The sequence below is a fragment of the Macrobrachium nipponense genome, chromosome 8 (genome assembly GCF_015104395.2).
Source record: "Macrobrachium nipponense isolate FS-2020 chromosome 8, ASM1510439v2, whole genome shotgun sequence".
Taxonomy (NCBI): Eukaryota; Metazoa; Arthropoda; class Malacostraca; order Decapoda; family Palaemonidae; genus Macrobrachium; species Macrobrachium nipponense.
The window spans coordinates 4,331,657-4,346,656 of NC_087203.1; the positions used below are offsets into that span (position 1 = coordinate 4,331,657).

Here is a 15,000-nt window from a genome sequence, read left to right on the forward strand (position 1 = left end):
GAGTCCTATACCCAGAACCAGTCCCCCCTGGAATCTGTGGTCAGTCCTGCAGAATAGTTCCGCCTGATAACTCTCAGGTCCGAACATTATTTGGCAATTGATAGTCCCACCACAGTTCCCACTATTTAGCTTCACACATAAACCCACTCCGAGCTATGATATCTTTTCCTATTTGTCAGATCCAATAAATTTTACAAAACGTGGAAAATTCCACAATATTACTCCAAATAATTACTTAATGAGACTTTGGGACTCAAACCCGAGAATTAATTGATGGGGTTCAAGAGCCCCCTCACCACGTAAAAGTGGTCCCACATCGAGAGGGCAAAAAGGTATTGAGATCAGTAATAATAAACAAACAAGGATTAATACTCCACCTTTACTGTTTTCTAAAAAACGCCCTTCACAGTTAACAACTACTAGAACTTTCAACATATCTTTCGGACCTTCGAAAAAATACCCGAATCTCTCTACTACATGAATCAGTGTACAAGAGGGAATGCCACAATCTCTCTGCTACATGAAGCAGTGTACAAGAGGGAAAATGCCACAATCTCTCTGCTACATGAAGCAGTGTACAAGAGGGAAAATGCCACAATCTCTCTGCTACATGAAGCAGTGTACAGGAGGGGAAATGCCACAATCTCTCTGCTACATGAAGCTGTATACAAGAGGAAAATGGCAACAATCTCTCTGCTACATGAAGCAGTGTACAAGAGGGGAAATGCCACAATCTCTCTGCTGCATGAAGCAGTGTACAAGAGGGGATATGCCACAATCTCTCTGCTGCATGAAGCAATGACAGTTACAATAGAAAATGCCACAATCTCTCTGCTACATGAAGCAGTGTACAGGAGGGGAAATGCCACAATCTCTCTGCTACATGAAGCAGTGTACAAGAGGGGAAATGCCACAATCTCTCTGCTACATGAAGCAGTGTACAAGAAGGGAAATGCCACAATCTCTCTGCTGCATGAAGCAGTGTACAAGAGGGGATATGCCACAATCTCTCTGCTGCATGAAGCAGTGTACAAGAGGGGATATGCCACAATCTCTCTGCTGCATGAAGCAGTGTACAGGCGGGGACAAATGCCACAATTCTCTCTGCTACAATGAAAGTATTGGTACAAGAGGGGAAATGCCACAATCTCTCCTGCTACATGAAGTAGTGTACAAGGTACAAGAGGGAAAATGCCACAATCGTTCTGCTGCATGAAGTAGTGTACAAAGAGGGGAAAAGGACCCAATCTCCTCTGCTGCATAAGCATGTACAAGAGGGGAAATGCAACAATCTCTCTGCTACATGAAGCAGTGGACAAGAGGGGAAATGCCCAATCTCTCTGCTAATGAAGAGTAGGGGTGTATCAAGAGGGGATATGCCACAATCTCTCTGCTACATGAAGCAGTGTACAAGAGGGGAAATGCCACAATCTCTCTGCTACGATGCTTAGTGTAAAGGAGCCATGCCACAATCTTCTGCTAACATGAAGTAGTGTACAAGAGGGGAAATGCCACAATCTCTCTGCTACATGAAGTAGTCAAAGGGGATATGCCACAATCTCTCTGCTACATGAAGCAGTGTACAAGAGGGGAAATGCCACAATCTCTCTGCTACATGAAGCAGTGTACAAGAGGGGAAATGCCACAATCTCTCTGCTACATGAAGTAGTGTACAAGAGGGGAAATGCCACAATCTCTCTGCTACATGAAGTAGTGTACAAGAGGGAAAATGCTTCAATCTCTCTGCTACATGAAGACAAGATGGAAATATATTACAATCTCTAAGATACATGAACCACGTACAACAGGAAAATATGTCTCAGTCTCTCAGTTACATGCAGCAGTGTACAAAATGAAAAAATGCCCAAATCTCGCAGCTACATGCAGCAGTGTATTATAGAAACAAATCCCACAATCTCACAGTTACATGCAGAACTGTACATAAGAAGAAATTACATTTTTTTAATAAAATGAAATTTCATATATACTTACCCAGTAATTGATACCAGGCTAAGAGTTTCTATTCGACAGCAGTTTCAATTTTGAAATTAGCAGTAGCAATTCTTTTGTTTTTAAGTAGGTGACAAGGCCCTGCCCAATTTTGGAGTAAGGGAGAGGTACAACTCAGCCAGTCACTCAATTTGTTAATGCTACAAGTCCATATGCTGAGAGTAGGGCAGGTTCCATACTTAATTACTAGGTAAGTACATATAAAATTTTATTTTAACATAAAAATGTCATTTTTATATATGTAACTTAACCAATAATTACGGGAAACAAGGACTACATAGTGACCTAAAACGAAAAAAAAAAATAAATAAATAAAAATATGACTAGGACTGAATCAATGCTTGTTATTTCCTCATCTGTTGAGAGAGCTACTGCAAGTAGATACTGTGTCTGGTTGGCGCTCATGTCAACGTACAGCGGCAGGGCGAAGGTCAATACCAGAGGCTAACAAAGCATATATAATTGTCCCTGCCCGGGGCTTAGTACTGCAAAATAACAAACCAGAACAACGCAGTCACCTATATAAAAAAATTTTAAAAACATTTGACCACTACCCAATATAAAAAAAACTAGTGGGTACTGCAGGTATACTTGTACCTCCCTGATGACTCAACACCATTATTTCAAGGCAAGAGGTAGGCTACAGGAAGGAACGCTTCCTACACTTCCTTACCAAACACTTCGCCAGCTACAGACACAGGTCCTAAGGTACTACACTTTCCATAAACTGTCTCCACATCCCATAAATAATGAATGGCAAACACTGATTTACACCTCCAGTATGTTGTTTGAAGTATCGAGGAGAGGGAAGATTATGTCTTAACACTACCAAGGACGCAACTACCCTGACATCATGTGCTTTAACCTTCAGGGCTGACAAATCCTCTTCAGCTAACTGAGATTGAGCCTCTAAAATGAGATCCCTTAGGAAAAATTATATTGCGTTCTTAGACATGGATCTGAAAGGATTGTTTTTACCAAACACCACAGATTATCAAAAACTAATTTTAACCATTCTTTGTAAATAGTATCTGAGGGTTCTCACTGGATACAATGGCCTATCATGAATCTCACTGGGTAATGTACCCTATCTTCCTCCTCCAGAACAACCAAATCAGTTACATTTTTAATAGGGAAAGAACGAGACCAAGGTTGCAAAGGATTCTCGTTTTTTGCTAGAAAGTCCAGCAAAAGAGAATATAATGCGTTTCATCCAGAAAATTCTACTCTTTTATCGAAAACGTGAAACTCGCTTATTCTTATCATTGTCGCTAGAGTTATTAAGAAAATAATCTTCCTCGTTAGGTCCTAAGTGAAGTAAAACAAAGTGGTTCAAAACTAGGGCCAGCCAACCATTTCAGAACCACATCCAAATTCCAAGTGAAAGAAGTTTCCTTCTTCGATTATGAAATGTTGACAGACTTAATAAGATCAGAGAGGTCTTGATAATTACAAATATCCAGGCCTCTATGTCGGAATACAGAGCTGAACATTTCTCTGTATCCTTTAACAATCAAACGGTGACAATCCCCTTGACTATCGTAAATACAGAAAATCCGCTATCTGAGGAACAGTTGTGTGGGAAGGGATGTTGGATCTTCTGCTCTGGTCTAAACACTCTCCACTTTGCTTGGCAAACTCTGTTTGATGATTTTCTTTACATCTGGTGATTGCTTCCACTGCAGCTCTCAAAAAATCTTTCGCTCAGATACACTTGTTGACAGTTGAAAGCCTGTTAAGCCCAGAGTAGATAGGCTTCGGTGGAGCCTCCTGAAGTGGGGCTGTCTGAGCAGACTTGGAATGGTAGGCAGGAGTCTTGGGATGTCTGTCAATAGGTCTAGGATGTCACTCCTCCTGCTGCCAGAAGGGAGCAATGAGCATCATTCTCGCATTCTGATGAGACTGGAATTTCCACAGAATCTCCCTTATCATCGTGAATGGGGGAAATGCATATACATTCAGATTCGACCAATTTTGAATCATCGCATTCGGCGCCCATGCTGATGGATCGGGATAGGGATGCCAGTATAGAGGTAAACAATGATTTCTCCACATCGCAAATAAGTCTATGGTCACTCTTCCCCATAATTTCCATAGACTGTTGCAGACCAGCCTGTCCAAGGTCGGGAGGACCTGTTTCCGACGACTTTGTTCGTCTGCCAAAAGACTGCTATTTCTGCGAATGAAGTGAGTGATCAATACCATCTGATTCTGGTCCATCCACCACAGCAGTTCCCTTGCTACCTCACAGAGGGAAAAAGAGTAAGTCAAAACCACTCCCCACTCCCCAGAAACTTTATGTATGCAAGTGCAATGGTTGTGTGCATAAACTCTTACTGTCCACTTGCATAATGGCATTGCAAAGTGTTGAAGTCTGAAGAATGCTGCCTTCAACTCCTTCAGTTTAATGTGGAGCTCCTTCTCTTCCATTGATCACCTCCCTGACACCTCCTGATTTGCCAGAATGGTTCCCCAACGTAGCTGTGATGCATCAGAAAAGAAGTCTAGGTATGGGTTCAGTGGGAGTAGTGACTTCCCTTCCATCAATTTGTCTTCTGATCTTCACCAACGCAAGTCCTCCTTTATTTCCAGGGTTATCAAAAGAGATGAAGGTCTTGGTGTACTTTTTGATCCCAGTAGGCCTTTATGTAAAATTGCAGTGGTCTGACATGAAGCCTTCCAAGTCTCACAAATTGTTCCAACAAGGCTAGAGTGCCTAGGAGGCTCATCCACTGCATGGCAGAGCAAGAGCGAAGGGAAAGAAACTGGTCTATCTTTTGCAGACAATTTTCCACCTTTTTGGGGGATGGAGAAGCCTAAAAAGTCTGAGAATTTATCTGAATCCCCAAATAACGAATATTCTGAGTGGAATTCAGTTGTTGCTTTAGTAGATTCAGTAACAAAGCTAATTCCTGAGTTAGTAGTAAATTTTTCAAGTAGTAAATTTTTCTGTAAGTCCTCCATGCAAGTTTCCTTCGTCAGGGAGCGAAGTAGCCAGTCATCCAGGTAGAGAGAGATCTTGACTCCTGTTAGATATAGCCAATCTGCAAAGGATACCTGTGGGGCAGTCGATAGCCTGAAACATGGTGCTTTTAACTGAAAAACTTGCTCTTGATGCACAAACCTGAGATATTTCATCGAATCTACATGAATGGGAACGTGAAAGTATGTATAATGCATGTCTAGTGAGACCATTCAGTCTCCTTGACTGATAAGACATATGAACTGACTGCGTAGTCTCTATGCAAAACTTCATTTTCTCTACATAGACGTTCAAAGCACTCACATCTAGTACGGGTCACCATCCTCCTGACACCTTCGAATCAGTTGTAGAAGCCCTTCAATCCGATGTTCCTGACCATCTCTATGGCTCCCTTGATGATTAGAGAAGCAACTTCTTTTGCAAGGGCTGATGTCTTTCTGAGCCAATGAAGTAAACTGCCAAGACGACGGGATTGTTGGACAAGGGAGGCCTCTTCTTGAAGGGGATTGAATAACTATCCTTCAGCACATTCACTACCCATTGCTCTGATTGCCTTTTGCTCCATTCCTGCCAGAAGAGATGGAGCCTGGCCCCTACTCAAGCATGGAGGATGTGGCTTTCACTTGTGAAAGACCAAGTTCGAGGATGTTTTCTAAGACAGAACTGTGATCTTTGCCTGGAGCCACAGAATGGGCGTGGTTAAAGCGGAGATGACAATTTCGTGGAGGTGGAGGGCCAATCCTATGACATTTAGTAGATTAGGTCAATAAATCCTGTGTGGATTTCTTATGTGCCTGAGAAGCAATCTCACTTATAGTCTCCTGTGGGAATAAATGTTGTTTATTCAAGTGCTGAATTCTGTGAGGTTGTCACATCCTTGAAAATGAAAGAGATCCACACTTCTCTTTTCTTGAGCACTCCTGTTGTATATGGCCCGGCCAGCTCCTGCGAATCATCTCTTACTCCTTATCGGCACAAGAGAGAAAATTATTCAGGTTCGAAAGATCGATACGCAATCTTCCAAAATAACTGGGTCTTGAACTTTCTTAGCCAGCAGTCTGATGCACCAGTCAAGGACGCTCAGTACTTCAAAGGACTTAAACAGGCTTTTAAGCAGACGGTCCATTTACATGGATGAGAATAATACCTTTGCAGAAGAAAGAGAGGACCTACGAACTAAATCAATAAGACCTGAAAAGTTCCCTGGGAGGAGGCAGCCACACCAAGGAAGGGGGCTTCTCCCATCACATACAACTAGTAATTTCGGCAAGCCAGACGAGAAAGCAGGATACTTAAGCAGGTCTTACCCTGCTCTCTCTTTTCTGAAACCCAGTTTTCCATTTCTTGCAGAGCTTTCTTCAACGACAACAAGAGCATCCATCATCTTCAGAAGCTTGAAGGAGTCCAATGGCTGGTTACTCACCATAAAGGATGATACTGGAGAAGGAGATGCAGGCAAGAAAAAATCCGGAAAATTGTCCAATAAAAAGCTACACAAGGAATTATAAAGTGTAGATGTCTTAACTTATCCGAATCCTCTTCATCTAAAGACATGGATCTGCAGAAGGTGGTGAAGGAGCCAGAGGTCTTTGAAGTAGTAGCAAAATATCATCAGGTTGGCATTGCAATAGAACCAACGAAGGGTCTACGCCCACTCCAGAGCTCTTATCAGGGTTCTCAGAAGAATTAAGGCAATTGGCTGCTTAGGGGTGCTCTGAATCATCCCAAAGCTTGGCTGAATCAGGGCGCTTCAAGCGAGAGCATGAGCACTCATCCAAAACTTGCTGCAGGAAGAATGAGGGTTCAAGGAAGGTTCCCACCACCTTTTTGCTGGGCAGCTGAGGAAACAGATCCCTGACAGAAGACCTTGTTAGGGGGTGCAACTCGTCAGGAAAGCACCATGAACCCCTCTTGTTCGGAGGGGTGGCTGCCCGTTGCCAGACCCCACTGACCTCCTTTGGGCCTCCAGTATGCTTTCTCCAAGGTAAAGGGGAGTATGGCAGTGACCTTCACCTAGGAGAATCAGTGGGACGAGCAATTACCTCTTCCACTCTCACTACACTTGCCCTAAAACTTCCACTTTTCTCAAATTTGTCCATAAGGACTCACATCAATGCCCCTATTTGGGTCACTGTATTAACCACTATATTCAACCTTTGGTCAAACTTACTTTCAAGGCTGGCAAAACGATCGGGTTCGGAAATGTGGGAGCAAGGAAAAGGAGTATGTGGTCTCTGTAAATGAACAAATCCAGGAGTAACAAGAATGAGTAAAGGGGAAGATAGAGTCACATTTATATTACTAGCAATATGAGTTAAGGCCTGGTTGGCTAGAAGCTAGCTTACTACCGGCTTTAGCAGCTGCCTTCCTCTTACAATCCTTTTCTAATTTTGCTAAATGAGGGTTAAGGTTTTCCACTTCTGTTCTGTCCAATCCATACACTCTTTACAGGTCAAATTAATATTACAAACCAGGCCCCTGCAATCCATGCAGAGGGTGCAGAAATCATAAGTCACTTTAGTCATCTGGGTATTACAGCCTTTGCTAGAATACTAGAAACAAGAAGTGTTAGTGTCAAGACACATCTAACCTAGCTAAACAGTCAAATCCGTAATTAAACATCACAAAAAAATGAAAAGTCAACAATAATGCCGAAAGGCTACCAAAAATACCTCACCAAGGCGAAGAAAAAACAAAATCCAAAAAACCAAGAGCTTAGTCAACACCAGGAGTGAACTTAACAAGAGGCAGAAACAAATTGAGCAGTTGACTGAGTTGTTCCTCTCTCTTAGCCCGAAAGTGGGCAGGGCCTTGTCACCTACTTAAAAACAAAAGAATTGCTACCGCTAATTTCAAACTTCGATCTGCCATTGAATAGAAACTCTAAGCTAAGTTATTACTGGGTAAGTTACATATATAAAAATGCAACACTCTCTCAGCTACATTCAGAAGTGTACAAAGGAAAAAATGCAACAATCTCTCAGCTACATGCACAGTGTACAGAAGGGAAACTGCCACATTTTCTCAGATATATTTAGCAATGTACAAGAGGGCATACAGGTCACAATCTCTTAGCTACATGCAACTGTGTACAAAGAGGGAAAAATGCACCAATTTCCCAGCTGCAGAGAAGTGTACAGAGGAAATAATACCATAATCTCTCAGCTATGTACACCTGTGTATAAGAGGAATAATGCCAAAATTTCACAGCTACATGCAGATGTGTCCAAACGGAAAAATACCCAAATCTCTCAGCAACATGTAGCAGTGTAAATGAAGAGAAAAAGCTAAAGTCGGTCAGCTACAAGCAGCATAGTACACGCAACAGTGTCCAAGACAGAAATATGCCACAATCTTGCATTCAGCAGTGCACAAAGAGGGAAAAACACAAAACTCTCACCTATCTGCACCACAGTATAAGAGGGGAAATAATGACACAATCTCTCAGCTTTGTGCAGCAGTATACATAAGGAAAATTGCCACAACTTCTCATCTAAATGGAGCAGTGTCAATAAGGGAAAAATCCCACAATCTCTAACATACATGTAGCACCGGAAAAGATGACAATAAATGCTACAATCTCTCACTATGTTTATTAGTATAGAGGATGGCAAAAACGGCACAATCTCTCAGGTTGTACATGCAGCATTGTATAAGAGGGCAAACAATCCTACAATCCATTTCTCAGCTACTTGCAGCAGTGTCCAAGAGGGAAAAACCAAAATCTCTCAGCTACATGCAGCAGTGTATAAGTGTTAAAATGGCACAATCTCTCAGCTACATGTAGCAGTGTTCTCTCTCAGCTACATGTAGCACTGTTCAGGAGAAGAAAAATATTAAAATCTCTAAGCTACATACAACAATTTTCAAGAGAGGAATATGCCACAATCTCTCAGATGTATGCAAGTGTACAAAATTTTTAAAATGCCACAATCCCTCAGTTTCATGCAGCAGTGTAAAGGAAGGAAAGATATCATATTCTCTAAGCTACATGCAGCAGTGTATATGAGTGAGAACTGCCACAATCTCTCAGATAAATGCAGCAGTGTACAAGAGGAAAAAATGCCTCAATCTCTTAGCTGCATGCAGAAATGTACAGAGGAAAATATGCAACAATCTCTCAGCTACATGCAGCAGTGTATAAGAATGAACAAATGCAACAATCTCTCAGCTACATCCAGCAGTGTATAAAAAGGAAAAAGGGTGACAATCTCTCAGCTACATGCAGCATACAACAGAAGGAGAGAAATGCCACAATCTTTCATCTACATGAAATGCTACAATCCCTTAACTACATGCAGCAGTATACAAGAGGGAAAAAATGCCACAATCTACAGGCTTCATGCAGTAGTGAACAAAAGGGGAAAATGCTGCAATCTCTCAGCTCCAGCAATGAAAAAGGGGCGAAAATGCCGCGATCTCTCAAATATGCAGCATGTACAATAGGGGAAAAAATGTCACAATCTCTTGGCTACATGTAACGGTTTAGGCGAGAGAAAATATGCCACAATCTCTTGTCTATATGCAGTAGTGTACAAAAGAGAAAAATGTCACGATGTCTTAGCTGTCTAGGAGTGTACAAAAAGGAAAGTATGCCACCATCTTTTAGCTACGTATGTGCAGCAGTATACAAAATGGAAATAATTACACAATCTCTTTGGTATATGCAACTGTGAACAACAGGAAAAATACCACAATCTTTTAGTAATATGCAGCACTTTGCAAAAAGGAAAATATGCCATAATCTATTGGCAATTTGGAGCAATCTACAAAATGGAACAACGTACAGGAGGGAAAAAGGCCACAATCTCTCAACTACATGCATTATAATACAAGATGGGAAAACAGAAATTGTTCAACTATATGCAGTGCAGTAGTGTATAAGAGAGAGATATGGCACAATCTCTCAGCTACATGCAGCATTATAAAAGCGGGCAAAAATGCTACATTCTCTCAGCTGCATGCAGCAAAGTACAAAAGAAAAAATGCCACAATCTCTCAGCTACCTGCAGCATTATACAAGAAGGCAAAATGCCACAATCTCTCAGCTACATGCAGCATTATACAAGAAGGCAAAATGCCACAATCTCTCAGCTACATGCAGCATTATACAAGAAGGCAAAATGCCACAATCTCTCAGCTACCTGCAGCATTATACAAGAAGGCAAAATGCCACAATCTCTCAGCTACATGCAGCAGTGTACAGGAAGGAAAAAATGTCAAACTCTCTTAGCTACACAAAGCAGTGTATTAAAGGAAAAATGCCACAACCTCTTAGCTACATGCAGCATGCACAAGAAAGAAAAATGTCACAATCTCTCAATTACATACAGCAGTTTACAAAAAAGGAAAAAATGTCAAAATTACTCACTACATGTACCAGTGCACATGAAAGAAAAACTGTCACAATCTCTTAGCTATATGCAGCAGCGTACACGAGGGACAAATGCCACACTATTAGCTATGACTAGAAGTGTACAAAAAGGGAAATATGGAACCATCTTTTAGCTATGTGCAGCAGTGTACAAAATGGAAAAATGGCACAGTCTCTTAGGAATTTGCAACAGCGAACAAAAGGGGAAAATGCCACAATCTCTTAGCTAGTTACAGAAGTGTACAAAATGGAATGGATGCCATAGTTTCTGAGCTATATGAACCAGTGTACAAGAAGGAAGAAAACGGCATATATAATCTCTTAGCTCTATGCGGCAGTGAATAAGAAGGAAAAGATGCCATAATCTCTTAGCTCTTTGCAGCAGTGAATAAGAAGGAAAAGATGCCATAGTCTCTTAGCTCTATGCAGCAGTGAATAAGAAGGAAAAGATGCCATAGTCTCTTAGTTCTATGCAGCAGTGAATAAGAAGGAAAAGATGCCATAGTCTCTTAGTTCTATGCAGCAGTGAATAAGAAGGAAAAGATGCCATAATTTTTTAGCTCTAAGTGGCAGTGAATAAAAAGGAAAAGATGCCATAATCTCTTAGCTCTATGCAGTAGTGAACAAAAGGGAAACAAATGCCACAATCTCTCAACTATGTTCTGTAATATACAAAGGGGAAAATACCATAATCTCTCATCTACAAGCCGCAGTGTACAAATGGAAAAAATATCACTCTCTCTCTCTCAACTGTATGCATAGTGTACAAAAGAGAAAAATGCCACATTATTTGAACTAAAAGATTTAACAAAAAAAGGGAAAAAAATCCCAGTCTCTCAGCTCTTAGCCCTGTACAAAAAAGTAAATATACTACAATATTCCAACTTTATACAGCAGTGTACAAAAGGGAAAATGTGACAATCTTTGAACTTTCTGCAAAGTGAACAAAAAAAGGAAAATATTCCTGTCTCTCACTTATATGAAGCAGTGTATAAATGGCAAAAATGCCATAATCTCGTAGCTATAGTAACAACTGGCACTTTACGACTGCAACCGTTTTCCAGAAATAGCCTAATCTGTTTAATGACCAAATTGGTAGGGTAACCATTACTGGTGAAACATTTTACCAAGAATTCTATCTCTTCTTGAAACAAAGTGAAATTGGAGCATAAATTATAAGCCCTGTATGAACTGAGTTTAAAAATGTTTGGACAGTGACTGAAAAAAACTCAAGCCTAACCCTGAAAAAGTGGGTTTCCTGTAAACAGAGATAAACTCTCGGATTTGTCTATGAAAATATCTAAAAATGTCATCTTGTTATTCACCTATCTAAAGTCAATTTGATATTTTTAAGTCGCTATTTAGGTAATTTAGGTAATGAAGAAAACTATCATTTGGTGCTCATTTTCAAAAATTAAAATAGTATCATCCACAAATCGTTTATATGTAAAGCAAAGCTTTAAAATATGACGGCAATCCTCCAACCACTTTCCCTCCAAATGAGCAAAAATACATGAAACTGGGCTTCCCGCTGCTACCCCAACTACTTGTAGATACAACATGAACTACGTTTCTTTACATGTTGCCTCAAAAAGTGTCTTGAACCTATTCTTAGGCAGATCTCTGAAAGGGTTCACATCCTTATACATTTCATTCACTGCTATGTCAATGGTTTCATTAAGAGGTATGTTCGTGAACAAGGATTCAGCATCTTAGTGAAACCACTGATATAGCAGTGAATGACCTAGTGTGTTAAAGATGTTGACCAAAGCGATTGTTTGGCTGTTCCTGCTGAGGATCAGATTCCCTGGGAATCAATCTCTAGCAACTATTACAGAAGGAAAAATGCCACATCTCTCGACTACATGCGGAAGTGTATCAAACTAAAATATTGCCACAATCTCTCAGGTGTACAAAAGGGAAAAAATGCCACTATTTGTCAACTATATTCAGCAGTGTACGAAAGGAACAATATGCCACAATCTCTAAAGTACAGACAAAAACGCCACTATTTCTCAACTTTACTCAGCAGTGTATGAAAGGAACACTATACCACAATCTCTGAACCACAGATAAAAATGCCACTATTTCTCAGCTATATACAGCTTTGTACAAAAGGGGAAAATGCCGCTATCTCTCAGCTATATATATATGCACCAAAAAGGAAAAATGCAATAACCTCAGTCATGTGCAGCACTGTACAAACGGAAAAAGTGCTTGTCACAGCATTGCGATTTAACATCGATCATTCATGCCATTCTTAATTCAGGTACCTATCAATTTGTACATTTTGTGAAGTAGTCCCTTGTTGAAGAGAATGGACAAATAAATGTTACAACTGACATCACTGCCATCGTAGAGAACATGACAACTCTTACTACTTCTGATCATAATAAATGCATTTCGAGCAAAGCATTCCTCAGCCAATATTAATCACAGTTAATAAATGGACTCATAAATATATTGTAATTAAGATTAACATTATTAAATCTACTTACAAAATCTGTGGTGCTGGAACTCTCGGTTTATTTGGTTCCTAAAATGGAGAAAAAAAGAATTATTCATCGATGCTCTTCGAACAATTGCATCATGAGCACATCTGCTTTCACCCAAGTCTGTGTGTTTGTTTTCACTGCAATAAGTCATCCCAAGATCAGAGGAGCCGATTTTCATGACATTTGTAGGAAACTTGCAACTGGGTGGGTCACGCAGGGGCGTCAATTCAGATTTTTGTGGGGGAGGGAGGGCAAAGACAGTTTGGGAGCGAAGCAGACCTAATAAGCTTTTTTTTTTTTGAGCTATTATATGTTTTTTGAAGCCACATGAGCAAGGTAACTCATCATCACTGGTAGCTATTATAGTAGATAGACAAGGATCAAGAAACGTAATATTTCCGAGAAATTTCATATATTTATGATTGCACATTTAAAAAGAAAACATGCTGTTACTTCTAGGGGCTTGGGGGGTGAGGGAGGAAAGTTGAGGCTTAGGGGGGGAAGGGGATGTTGAGTCTTAGGGGGCAGTTGCCCCTCAAAGTCACCCCAAATGACGCCCCTGCGTGGGTGGCTCCCTCCACATGATGATTTTTGAGCTGCTGCTGGTGAAGACTCTTATAGTTTTTATGGCGAAAACCGTCTTAACAGATCTCCACAAAATATTTCAGATGACCACTCAAGAAAAAAGTGAAAAAAAAAAAACTTTCGCTTAATTTAGACCAGATCCATTTGCCAGTTTACATGTAATAATCTAAAAGACAGACACACACACTGAAACAGAAAACAGAAACATAGGCTTCGCTGCTTGGCAGATTATTCATAAAAATAACCATGCCATTTAGCATTAAAAATAACGATTACAATAATTAATTACCAGTCATTTGAAATGATAAATGTAAAATAAAATAGAATGGTACAAGTAGCCTGTGCAAGAGTAGGAAGTACAAAAAGTGTAGCACTGATATTGCGAAGAGCAGAGCCAGGAAGGAGTAGCGCTTGTAGAGTCAGGAACTGGAGAAAAGGTTGTACCAGTGAACCCACTGAATGCATATGGGCCAGCAATGGAAGTTAATGCGAGTGATATTAATTTGGGAGAGCCGCAGTCTCTGCTAAATGACTAAAATAGAAAGACAGGCGACGAAGAGAGAGAGAGAGAGAGAGAGAGAGAGAGAGAGAGAGAGAGAGAGAGAGAGAGAGAGATTCACTGTCGGCAGAGACGGAGTTCGGAGAGTGAAGAGAACGTCGTGTCATCCTCCCAGTGACATCTTTCCCTAGAAGCACTTGTTCATAATATTGGTCTAAAAATATTTCCCTGTAAAACAACTTATTATCCCTAGAGTTCCAGCCAGCCTTCCTTGCTCTGTTACTCATTTTTCTCTCTCTTTCTTTTAGACTCCTCCATCCAAAGCTTACGTATGTTTGTAGATGATCTGTTCCTTCATGAAACTGCACCTCGCAAGTTGCAATGAGGAGTTCAGAAGAATTATGTCAAATTCTTCCCAGACGAGGCTATACATAGGGCCACTTGGCAGTGTTTGTGGGTATGAGAGAGGAAGAAGGGAAAATGAAAACATGAAGAGGAAACACGAGGTGCAACTTCATGAAAGAAGAAATACGAATATACAGAAGGATTTACTGAAGAGTCAGAAAGTAAGAGACAAAAATGAATAACAATGCAAGGAGGAGGGTAAGCAAGAACTATAAGGATGATGATTTGCTTTACAGGGAAATATTACTAGATCAATATAATGAATACATGTATCTAGGAAAAGATGTCATTGGGAGGATGCTGTCCACAAAAAAGAGAAGCAGGCTATATATATTGAGCAAGAGCGGGAAAGGTTAATTTGTGAGAACTGCTTGTGAAAGTAACTGCCGAGGACATAAGAAAGGCAATTCAAAGGGTAGAGAATGAATTGGCAAATACCAGGATTGGATGGGACTGCTGTAGTGACAATGTGATCAGCCCCATGACCAGAGTGTGTAAGGTATATCTGGGTGAGAGGAATAACTATTCTATTGCATGAAAGTTGATGGATAGGGAAGGATGTAAGGATTAGTGGGGTGTTCCATTACTTAACTAAACGGAAAGGACAGATGACGGAAGGACTATTGGGAAAAACAGTTTAAATATTAGA

General features: G+C 40.5%; 1 protein-coding gene across 4 annotated transcripts in view; it reads right to left on the reverse strand.

The window, feature by feature from the left end:
• LOC135222591 (beta-1,4-glucuronyltransferase 1-like) overlaps nt 1-15,000 on the reverse strand; it is a 122,080-nt gene that overhangs the window by 85,123 nt on the left and 21,957 nt on the right. For 3 of the 4 annotated variants that reach the window (XM_064260674.1, XM_064260677.1, XM_064260676.1), the window contains exon 2: nt 12,866-12,903. The exons of the other annotated variant lie outside the window; for it this stretch is intronic. The gene's annotated coding sequence lies outside the window, so the exon portion shown is untranslated. The remainder of the gene's footprint in view (nt 1-12,865; nt 12,904-15,000) is intronic. 4 annotated transcript variants of the gene reach the window in all.